At 33.1% G+C, this 12,184-nt stretch overlaps 1 non-coding gene across 1 annotated transcript; it reads left to right on the top strand.

The window, feature by feature from the left end:
* The first annotated feature begins 1,641 nt into the window (after positions 1–1,641).
* LOC111821152 (U6 spliceosomal RNA) lies at positions 1,642–1,749 on the top strand. The gene has a single exon (XR_002824612.1). It is a non-coding gene; the product is annotated as a U6 spliceosomal RNA (small nuclear RNA).
* The last annotated feature ends 10,435 nt before the right edge of the window (positions 1,750–12,184 follow it).

Here is a 12,184-nt window from a genome sequence, read left to right as displayed (position 1 = left end):
CTTGATTATACTTTACCTGCAGCTTCCTGCGCTAGTTTCGATCATGGTCCCTCTGGTCCCTTACTCTCTGCTATTTGTCTCAGAAACATCTCTGAAACTCTAGTCAAGTGGTGGCATTGAACTATGTCCTATGGTATTTTGTTCTATTGACTCTAAACAAAAGTTTTTAAAGGAGGAAATTGAGTAGGCATGACCTAGAACGAAGAACATTTTCTCCTGCTTAAATGGCTAACCAAATCATCTCACACTATTACCTAGAAATGGATTTATGGACATCTTTGATTTTCAAAGTGCACACCTCCTTCTGTTGATGCCAATATTTGATATAAAGGTTTATGTATGCCACAACTTTTAGAATACTTTCAACAAAGGAGGCCTTTTCCATACATTATACATAAAAATAAACTCATTTGTAACTGAGTACACTCAGAATTTGGTTATATTTCTGAGATTTTCTTTGTATCTTCCTACACCGATGATTTTTATGGATGCTGCATGTGGTCTCAAAAAGATAAAGCTTTCTCTGCATTTCATGATATAGATAGATAGATGGATGATAGATAATTGAATTATTTGCTTATTTCCCATATCCCCTACACTTACTGTTTTCTTGTTTTAAGCAGAGATTGTTAGATGCGTGTATGTGTACTATACTGTGATAATCTGAACCATTTTAATTTTATCAGAACATGTATCTGTTATAAGGATTTTCACCTTAAATTGTTTTTTATTTGTCAATTAAATGTGTTATCCAAGCTTTCTTCCTACTGCCTGTTATAGCTGTTTCTAACCATTTATTTTTAAAATGTCTCTATCATTTTTATTAGAAGCGTATCTGCTTAAACTACATACTATATTGAATGTTGTTTGATATTCCAGCCTGAGTGCATCTCCATTCTGACTGTTAAATTTAATCCATTTAATTTCTTGTGATTATTATTATATTGGGACATATATGCCTTTTTAGTCATGTTCGCCTTCCATTTTGCATATTATCATTTACTTTCCTCTGCCTCCCATTTTTTTTTCTTTCCTGACTTCAATTAGACAGTCCCTCCCCTCTACCACCTTCTGGGCTGGAGTTGCATACTTTATTCTTTTGATGTTTCACCATAACAATCCTAGTTACGTTTATCTTTCCTCTATCCATTTGTTAATATCTATAATAATTCTCTGAACAATAAAAGGTTCCTACCGTACTCTCACCTCCCTGTTTTCCTTGGCCTTATTGTTACCATATCAAATTGTAGCTCCACTTATGGATATGAGAGCGAGGGTGGAGGACTGCTGCATAGTTTCCTATTGGATTTTATTTCTTGCTTCCATCTCTCCTGCTTCCTCTTTCTATATCTGAAATATCTTTATTTCAACCTAACATTTCAAAGATAGTGCAACTTAAAATAAAAGTAGGATATAATTTATTTTTCCTCTAATACTTTGAATATATAACTCTATTTTCTTCTTGAGACCAGGGCTTTTATTAAGAAGCCTGATGTTATTCTGTTTCGCATTTCTTGATTGTGATCTACTTTCCTTTTTAGAAATTTTTATTTTCAATTTCCTTTAATCTTTGATGTTCTTACATTTCACTATAATGTGTAAACATGTGAACTTTTTTTCCACTAAAACTTTTGGCAATCTGCGCTCGCTTTGGCAGCACATATACTAAAATTGGAACAATAAATACAGAGATTAGAATGGCCCCTGAACAAGGATGACATGCAAATTCATGAAGCGTTCCATATTTTTCAAGAAGGGGAGCATGTTGACATAGCACAGGGTTGGCAACCAATGTCACAAAACCGTATGTGTATTAATTATCTAATGAGGAACTAATTTGTTCTCTAAACCTTCATCTAAAGCACAACAACAACAAAAAAAGATTAAAATGTTTGGCAATCTATAAGCAATTTCAATTGGATTTCTTTCATATTTCTTTAATTATGAAAAATTCATGGTCAACATTTCTACAGTATCTCTCCCCTTTTATTTAATTTCCCTATTACTATTGGATTTATAATCATAATTTTTCTCTCCATGTATCTTAAATTTTATTTCATTTTTATGACATTCTAATGTTCTTCTGATAAAGTTCCTCATTCTGCAAGTAGAATGCACTAATTCAGTCTTGGCTATGTCCATTCTGCTACATATCCTACATTTCGAGCTCTTATTTTTAACTATAATATTTTTCATGTTAAGTATTTCCAATTGATTCTTCCTTATAACTATTTGATCCTTATGCTTTAAAAACATTCTCAATTATTAATCCTTGTTCATTAATTCATCTAGTATGAGTTTGTATTCCTCAGATGCCACAGATTTTTCTTTTTCTTGGTCAGTCATTTGTAACCAGGGAAACCCACTGCCATCAAGTTGATTACAATTCACAGCGAACCTATGTGTGTCAGAGTAGACCTGTGCTCTAAAGAGGTTTCAATGAGTAGTTTTTCTGAAGTAGATCACCAGCCATTTCTTTCAAGGTGCATCTGGGTGGACATGAACCACCAAACTTTCAGTTAGCAGCCAAGTATACTCATCATTTGGTCTACCAAGGGACTCCAACTCACAGGGTAGTAAGTGTATATTTACAAGAATTGCCAAAGTGTTTTCCAAAGTGGCTGTAACATAGCATTCCCACCAAAAATTAATGAGAATTCCAGTTCCTATTCATACTTGCCAGCACTTGGTATGCTCAGTTCTTTGGTTTTGTTTTTTGCTTGTTTTTTTTTTTTTTTTCACTCTGTTTTGTTTTCTATCTATCCATTCTAATAGACGTGTAGTAATACATCATTGTGGTTTTGATTTGCATTTCCCTAATAACTATCGGAGGGGTTTTGATGGCACACTGGTTAAGAGCTTGGCTGCTCACCAAAACGTTGGCAGTTTAAATCCACCAGCCGCTCCTTGAAAACCCTATAGAGCAGCTATACTCTGTCCTGTAGGGTCACTGTTGAGTCGGAATGGACTCGACGGCAACTTTTGTTCTTTTTTTAATGACTATGGATGACGGCAACTTTTTTTTTCTTTTAATGACTATGGATGCTGAGTATTTTTTCATGTGCTTATTTACCATCTGAATATCTTCTTTGATAAAGTGCTCATTTAAATATTTTGTTTATTTTTATTGACTTAAATATTTTCTTATTGAAATTTGAAAGGAGCCCTGGTGGCACAGTGGTTAAGCTCAGCTGCTCGCTGAGAGTCTGTAGTTAAAAACCACCAGCCACCGTGTGAGAGAAAGATGTGGCAGTCTGCTTCTGTAAAGATTACAGCCTTGGAAACCTTATGGAGCAGTTCTACTTTGCCCTATAGGATCACTATGAGTTGGAATTTTAATTTTGAGCGTTTTTTTTTTTACTTTATACAAGTCCTTTACCATATATAAATTTTGTAAATATTTTCTTCCAATTTGTAGCTTGTCTATTCATTATCTTAACAGTGTCTTCTGAAGAAAGCAGCTTTTAGTTTTGATGAAGTTTAATTTATTATCTGTTTCGCTTCGTTTTTTGGCATTGTAAAAAGAAATATTCAACTGACTGAATATTACAAAGATAATTCCCTCTGTCTCTCTGAGAGATTTTATAGTTTTAGGAGTTCTTTTATGACTATGATCTATTTTGAGTTAATTTTTATGTAAGGCAAGGTACAAACAATTTTTATTTGCATATGGATATCCAGTTGTTCCATTACCATTTGTTGATAAGCTCCATTGAATTTCCTTTATACCTATGTCCAAAATCAGCTGACAACTTATGTGTGGGTATATTTCTGTACTATCCTACTTCATTGATTTATATGTCTCTCTTTAACTAACACCCCAGTGTCTTGGTTATTGTAGCTTTAGAGTCTGTTTTAATATGAATCCTCCATTTTTGTAATTCTTTTTCCAAAAAATTTTTGAAATTTTATTGTCACTCCTTTACCTTTTTAGAATCTACTTGTTGATTTTTATGAAAAATTATTCTGAGATTTTGATTGTGATTGTGTTGAATCTATAAATCAACTTGGGAAAAAATGACATCTTAATAATACTGAGTTTTCCAATCCATGAACATGGGATACTCTCTATTTATTGAAGTCATCTTTTGTGTCTCTCATAGATTTCAGTAAATATATATATCTGCAGATATTTTGTTAATCTATATCTGTTATATTTTTTGTGCTATTTTGAATGATACTTATTTTCAATCTCAATTTCTAATTGTACATTGTTAATTATATAGAAATGCAATTGATTTTTGCCTACAGACCTTGGATCCTACAATTTTTGTAAAGATCAATATTATTTCTAATAGATTTCTGGTAGATTCTTTGGTATTTTCTACTTAGGATATTGTGTTGCTTGTGAAGAGTTTTATTCCATCCTTTCTAAACTGTATGCATCTTATCTTTTTACTTGCCTTATTGCACTACAAATTCCAGTATGTTGTTGAATAGGGAGTGGTGACAGTCTTGTTCCTGATTTTAGGGGAAAATCATTTAGCCTTTACCATTAATTATGGCATTAGCTATAGGATTTTTGTAGATTCCGCTTATCAAGTTGAGAAATTTTGTTCTTATTCTTAGCTTTCTGAGAGCTTTTTATCATGAATGAATGCTCACTTTTGTCCAGTTATAATTGGATTGTAATATTTCTAATTTTATACATTTCTGCCTTTTTAGGAATGAGTTTAATTTACTTATACTTAAATTTTTACTGGCATTTTTCAACCCATTTCTACCTCTGCTTTTTCTTTGACTCATGTCATTATTACATTAAGACTTCTGTGCCCTCTTTTTGCATTGAATAAATTTTTATTTTCCCTTTTTTCTCCTTTTTGAAACTATGCATTCTCTTTCTATGCAGAATTTTTTTTTCATAAATTGTAAATTTAAGCAACATTTCTTCTGTCTTCTTGAATGACATGAAGAAAGTATAGTGCCTCAATCTATTCACTTCACTACTACTCCTTCAATTATTCCATGTCTGTTATTATAAATCAGTTTTATTTATAAACCCTTACTAAATTATTCATTATTATTATTTGTAAGTGTTCAATGTATGCTGAAGTTTAGTCCAATATTTACCAATCACTTGTTCACCATTCACTTATTCATTTAATTAAACAAATGTTTACCTGTATCTGCACTAGACCAGATACTGTATTAGCACTGTGGGGAAAAAAAAATCAATAAACAAAACAAAATGACTCTTCCATGAAATTATATGCTATTTGGGGGAGAAAGAAGGCACACAAGTAAATATAAATCAGACTTATATAAAAGTCAGATAGTCATAAGTACCATGAAAAAAATGGTTAAATTGATTTAGAGTGATAAAGTAAGGATGCTGTTTAAACACTGAGGTCAAAGGAAGCCATTGAGAAGGAGTTGTCCAAATGCAATGAGGAAAATAGAACTAAGAAAATTTCTCAGAGAATTGTCTTCCATTATGTAATACACTTTCTGTTCTCCACTCCTTTTTTTGGACTTAATTTTTATCTTTCATTTTATTTTTTATGATGAAATTCTGTGAGCAATAATCTCTTGGTCTTCACTGATTTCCTTTGCCCTTACACTTGAATTATTGTTAAGTAAGGAATAGAATTATCTATTGGCAACTATTTCCCTAAACACAAGATGCTATTTTATTGGCTTTTGAGTTCTACTATTGCTGTTTGTATTTGTTGTTCTAAAATTCCATCAAGATTAGGTATGGATTTAATATATTAATCCTGTGGAGGAAGGTTGCTTTCTTTGTGGATTCATGTTTCAACTGTTATCTCTTGGTCTTATTACTTCCAGTTTTCCTTCTGGAACTTTGTGTAAATGCATGTTGAACTGTCTCATTCAAATCTCCATACCTCTTAAACTTTTTCATCATATTTTCTTTTCCTTTATCTCCCTTTTTTGCATTTTAGTTAATTCCTCAGACCCAAGTTCTAGTTCACTAATTCTCTCCCAAGGTGAGCCTAATCAGCTGTTTAATTGGTCCATTAAATTATTCATTTATCAACTAATTTTTTTTCCTAAAAGTTCTGTTCAGTTCTTTTCAAATCCACATGTTCTTTTCTCATAGTCTCTTATTATTTATTATTTTTTTGTATTCCTATTTTTCCCTTTAATGATTTACAACATTATGATTTTTCAAGTCTCTTTCATATTAGGTTTGATTTTTTGTAGTTCTTGAAATACTAATTCATCTGTTTTTTGCATCTACTGGCTGTCTCACAGTTTCTTGACTTCATTCGTGATTTTTATTGTGATCTCACTTTCACACATTTTTTTTTGTGTGTGTGTATGTGTGTGTGCTTTAGTTGAAAGTTTACAGATCAAATTAGTTTCCAATTCAATAGTTTATACATAAAGTGTTTCATAACCTTGGTTTCATTCCCCACAATGTGTCAGCGCTCTCCCCATTTCTGCCCTGGTTTCTCAATTTTCTTTCACTCTGATTATCTACTCATTCCTGCCTTCTCATCTTATAATTGATTGTTCTAGGGAAGACATTCCTCTTGGGTGATATTGTTTATCTTATGTGCTTGTCTATTGTTTAACTGGTAGGTGCTCTCTGGGAATGGCTTCATTTCCAGGTCGGAAGGGTGTCTTAGGGTCATAGTCTCAGGTGTGTCTCCAGTCTCTGTCAGACCAGCAAGTCTTGTCTTTTTTGTGAGTTTGATTTTTTTGTTCTACAATTTTCCCTCACTCTGTCCAGGACCTTCTGTTGTAATCTTAGTCAGAGCAGTTGGTAGTGGTAGCTAGGCACAACGTAGTTCTTCTGGTCTCTGTGTCATGTAGGCTATGGTTCATGTGATCCATTGATCCTTTGGACTAATTGCTCCCTTGAGTCTTTGGTCTCCTTCACTCTGTCTCGCTCTGGATAGGAAGAGATGCATAGTTTTATCTTAAATGGTTACTCACAAGCTTTTAAGACCCCAGATGCTACTTACCAAAGTAGGATGCAGAACTTTGATTTTACATATGATACTGTACCAATTGATGTAGATGTCCCCCAGGTCTATAGTCCTTTGTCTTCTAGCCTAAGAAATTCATCCCATGAGGCATTTGGTTATGTCAAAGAGGTTTCCCTGACTTTACTCCTTATGTGTTCTATATAAGCCGCACCTACAGTCATGTATACAGAAATATCTACCACCAAACCTATATTACTAGTCACACAGGATGTTTTGCTTTGAAGAATTCTCATAGTCCTGTCCTATGTATATGTCACTCCAGAACATATTATTTAACATGGTGTTTTCTTTCCTGGGTCAGTTTTTATATTGCTTTCTAGGCTTAAAATTCTCATGCTGTGCGGTTAATTTAAATTCATAGCCAAAATCAGGCCATATCATAGTCTTAGAGTTCCAATTATTCAGAGAAGTCTTCTCTATCTTCTCCCCACTGTTTCTAACCACACATCATCCAGAACTTGAGACAGACTGCAAGTTTCCTAGATTATTTTCTAGGTTAGTGAGTAGTGTTTTCCTAGTCCTACATTGTGACCTTATTTGAGAGTCTCTGTTCCCTGCTGATTGATAATACCTCAGCCTCTGCTCACAGAGCCCACATTCAACATCCAGTTGTCCATGGAGACATCAGAAAGAACTTACCACAGTGGCTTTGGGAACTCTGTTCATTTCCAGTCCTGAAAATCAGCCCCCACACATAAAGATATATTCTTTTGTTGTTGAATTTTTGAGCTTCATTTGTATATTATAAATTGTTATATTTTCCCAGTGTCCCATAAAATTAGTACATTGGTTTAGTTTTCCATGTTGCTGAAGTCAGAAGTTCTTATCCTCATTTTATAGGTTAGGAATCAAAAGTCTAGTACCTTCATTTTGAAGAAGAAGAAACTGAGTCCCCAAGAAGATAAGAAAATTTATTAAACTCATACCTTCCTGAAATTAAAGTTCATCTCATTCCAGTACTCAACGCAACAGTATCTATATAGATAGAGGTGGGTATCAGGTCAGTGGAAAATGTATGGCTTAGGCAATGTGGAGAATTAAATCAGTGGTTTCTAAAATATTTTAGATTGACAAAAAGGGTGAAAATGTTTTGTTAATTTTAAAACATTTTGTTAGTTTATTAACAATTAGTTTTTACCTTTTCCAGTCACAATTAAATTAATATCATGCAATAACCCTTTGCCATCGAGTCGATTCTGATGCCACCCTATAGGACAGAGTAAAATTGTCCCCATAGGGTTTCCAAAGAGTGGCTGGTGGATTCAAACTGCCAGCCTTTTGGTTAGCAGCCAGTATCTTAACCACTGCGCCACCAGGGCTCCATCATACAATAGTAACACCAAATATATACAGAAGACAAAATGAATGGAAGTCATAGTAGAGTTAATGAAATAATGGAGACTTCTAATTACATAATGGAAATGTAAACTATACATACTGATGTGAAAACAAATCTTTCCAACAGCCATCTCTTCTGATATTTAACGTTGTACTATATACCATATAATGTCAAAATATCATAATTTTAGCTAGTATTATGAATGAATTTACTTTTAAAAGAACTTAAGTTAAATAATAGGAAAGGAGCAAGTGAATAGTTGTTTTGTGTTGAGGTTTTTTGGCATTACAGCCAATTTTACTGTTTAAATAAAATAAATATCTACCTCAAAATACATGTCAGCTAGATTTTTTAAATTCACATTATTTGTTGTCTTTTGCTCATATTCAGTGACACCCTGCTTTGTATTCTGACGTTGAAAGCAATATAAATTGGAAACTACCCTTCTGAGAACCGTATTTTCAAATATTTTAACACCTTAATGGCTTCTCACTGAATCATGAAAATATTTATACATCCATTTTTCAAAGCATTTAGACTATGGGAAGCCCATAATAATATATAAAAAACAGACTACGATTACTAGAGCATAATTTTTGGGCGTGTCTATGTATGCATAATGAAGGGAAGAAAAAGTGCCTAGCAAAGTAAATTCTTACAGTTAATCATAAATTGGAAGGAAGGGAAGTAATGACTTCCTCTCAGTGTGATATTTATACAAACCTCTTGACAAGACGAAGAAACAACTACAAAGCCTCAATTTATGCTAAGTGTTTTCATATAGTAATGGATGAAATAACTCTGAATTTAACAAATTTGCAGATCTACTCCTTTTTATGGTGCCAATATTTTCCAATTGCTCTAGCAGTCATCAATTTATCTTTTATCACTTTTGTGATTAAAGATGGGCATTACAGTTAATCATGTTTACCTCATAGAACATTCTAATTGTCATAATAAACATCAAAAATGGCCTCATGTAGTGTCATAAATAGAATCAAATAAGGATTCAGAAAATTTCCTCTCCCATATAAATGCTACAGCCAGGCAATCTTATGTGTATATGGAACAGGTAGTCACCTAAGTAGGTTTATTTGACAGGCACTCAGGAGACAACTCTACTAGGCAACGCTTTTTCCAGTCTTTGCCATAGTGTCTGAAATTCCACAGTTAGCATTAATTCCTTTGACTTAAGACATTAGACTTTCTAAAACTCCCATTTTGAGATGCAAATACTCCTGGAAATTAGAGTAATAGTTTGCAATATTTTCACTGTTCATTGTTACTTACTGATCAACTGATTTTCTTATTAATGTCCAAATTCCCTCCTTTACAACATGTTCAATTTGAGTGCCGTGGCCCTCTGATATTTGACACTCATAATTCTCTTAGTTCATTAATCTCATTCCCAAAATTACAACCAGTGATAATCAGTGCTATCATACTGAAATTACAGCACTTTGGAAACAAGGTTTATGTGGACCCTGTGAAATATTGAAAATAGGTTGTTGTCTTTTCACTCCAACCATGTTCACTCCATTTAAGACACTTATTTTCTTTACATTTATTTCTTTATTCTAATTACAAAATTATATATCCTCAGTGGAGGCATTGTGAGCATACATTTAAAATCATGGGTTTGAATTTATAAATATCTAGAAACAAAACCCAATTTTGTCCCTAAGGAGCTGCATGACCTTGTTATTGCATTTACATATAGATCATCCCTCTACTTTAAGGTGCCATGTCTGTGTTTGGGAAACCTGGTGATGCAGTGGTTAAGAGCTTGGCTGCTAACCAAAAGGTCGGCAGTTTGAATCCACCAAACCCTATGAGACAGTTCTACTCTGACCTAGAGGGTTGCTATGAGTCAGAATTGACTCAAAGGTCACAGGTTTGTTTTTTTTTGGTTTGGTATGTGTTTGGAGGAGGATGCAGACCTTATTAGGGGTAGCTATTATACGTTACATCGTTAAGATTGGATGGGAATGTCTCATGATTCATATTCGGGAACAACTCTATAAAATGGAAATTTTATACACACTTTAAAAATAAATTCTCTTTTAAATCACCTGGGCCTAATCACATTTTAGAGATAATTCTTTATTCATTTTTTCAGTATATTCTGAAGAACTTCTTCTTCTGTTACTTATAAGGATTTATTTTTTCCTGTGAGATGGTCTATTTTAAATTTGTGTTTATTACTCTTTTATGTATCTTATATCTCTTTTGTACCTATTGTTAAACTAAATTCCTTAATCCAAACATTGCCCTTATTTTTTACTTTTTTTTTTGTTTTTTTTTTACTTTTTCTCCCCCTCTTTATTCTTGATTAAGAGGTCCTTAGGTGGCATAAATGGTTTGCATTTGTCTAACTTAAAAGTTTGCAGTTCAAAACCAACCAGAGACATGCAGCAGAAAGCCCTGCTGATTTGATTCCATAAAGATTACGCCAAGAAAACCCTATGAAGTAGTTCTACTCTGTAACACATAGGATTACCACGAGTCGGAAGTGACTCAACACCAACAAGTTTGGTTTCTTCTTTTTCTTGATTAGACTAGGAGAATTCAATCACTATTATTTCTTTTTTTTTTTTGCTCAGAAAAATAAAATCAGGAAAAAATGTCACTTAAAAAATAATATTTTTTAAACATCATACACTTTAGCAGTTTTAAGAAAAAAGCCAATTAAATGTATTTAATATTTGCAGGTATGTTTGAGTCTACAAATTCCTCAAGTCCGAACTCAGCATTCCTTTTCCATTGTTGTATTAGCTAAAGTCTGTTTCTCAGTATAAAAACAATGTCACTGTGACCCATAGAAATTTGACGTAAACAAAAGTGTAAAATCTAATTTGAATTCAATGGGAAATTTCTTCCTCATGTATCCAGGCCTAACAGTAAAGAAATATTTATAGTAATTTGAAGCGTTGTTTCTTGAAGAGGAATTGGTAATGTGTCTTGGCTTAATGATAATAACTTCATACTCATGTAGGGATCACCAAGCACCATATCCAGGCAAAGTATCTCATAATCTCTTCTAACTTTGTCTGTGAGATCATTACTTGCATTATCTCCAATTCTGAAGGTGAACAAGTAAATTTCCTAAGGTCACATGCCCAGAACTAGTAAATTTCGGCTTTGAAATAGCTCTGTCTTTGATTCCAGGGCCTGTTTCTCTCTCTCTTTCAATGGTTTCAAGTTTCATTTTAAAATGTTAACATTCTAGTGTCATCCAGTTTCTTAAGCCTCTAGAAATGTTGGAAAATAACTTAATGTTCTATATTTATATCTAATGGATGGATCATGGTCATTAAATAAATGACACAAAAGACAAATTAAAGATCCAAATAAATTGAGAGCCATGTTCCATGTTCATAGATTGGAAGAATCGATATTTTTGGATAATAATTCTCCCCAAATTGGTCTATAAAATCCATGCAATTCCTATCTAAATTCCAACAGGCTCTTTTGTAGGAGTCTACAAGCTGACCTTAACATTTATATGAAAATACAAACAACCTAAATTGGTAAAAATAATTTTGAAAAAGAAAAAAAATTAGAGTACTTACATTATCCGATTTCAAAAATTACTAAGATCCCCCAATAATCAAGACAGTATGATATTGGTCCAAGGTTAGGCGTATTGATTAAGAGAATAAACAGAGTACAGAAGGAATCACTTCTTTGTTTCCCTATTCCATTAGGATTCACATCTTTCTTCCAGAGTGACCTACTTCTGTTTACCCCAGGGCTGCAAAATCTACTCCTTGTTCAAGGGTTTATTCTCTTAATTTCTGTCCTACAGTGTATCTCATTAACGCTTCTGGATGAAATAAAGAAGCAAAAGAATCTTTCAGCAATTTGCTTGAAGGTCTGCAAAATGAAG

This window comes from Trichechus manatus, unplaced genomic scaffold (genome assembly GCF_000243295.1).
Source record: "Trichechus manatus latirostris isolate Lorelei unplaced genomic scaffold, TriManLat1.0 scaffold00004, whole genome shotgun sequence".
NCBI classification, from domain to species: domain Eukaryota; kingdom Metazoa; phylum Chordata; class Mammalia; order Sirenia; family Trichechidae; genus Trichechus; species Trichechus manatus.
Note: the sequence above shows the minus strand (reverse complement) of the source record. Positions and strands in the feature narration are given on the sequence as shown.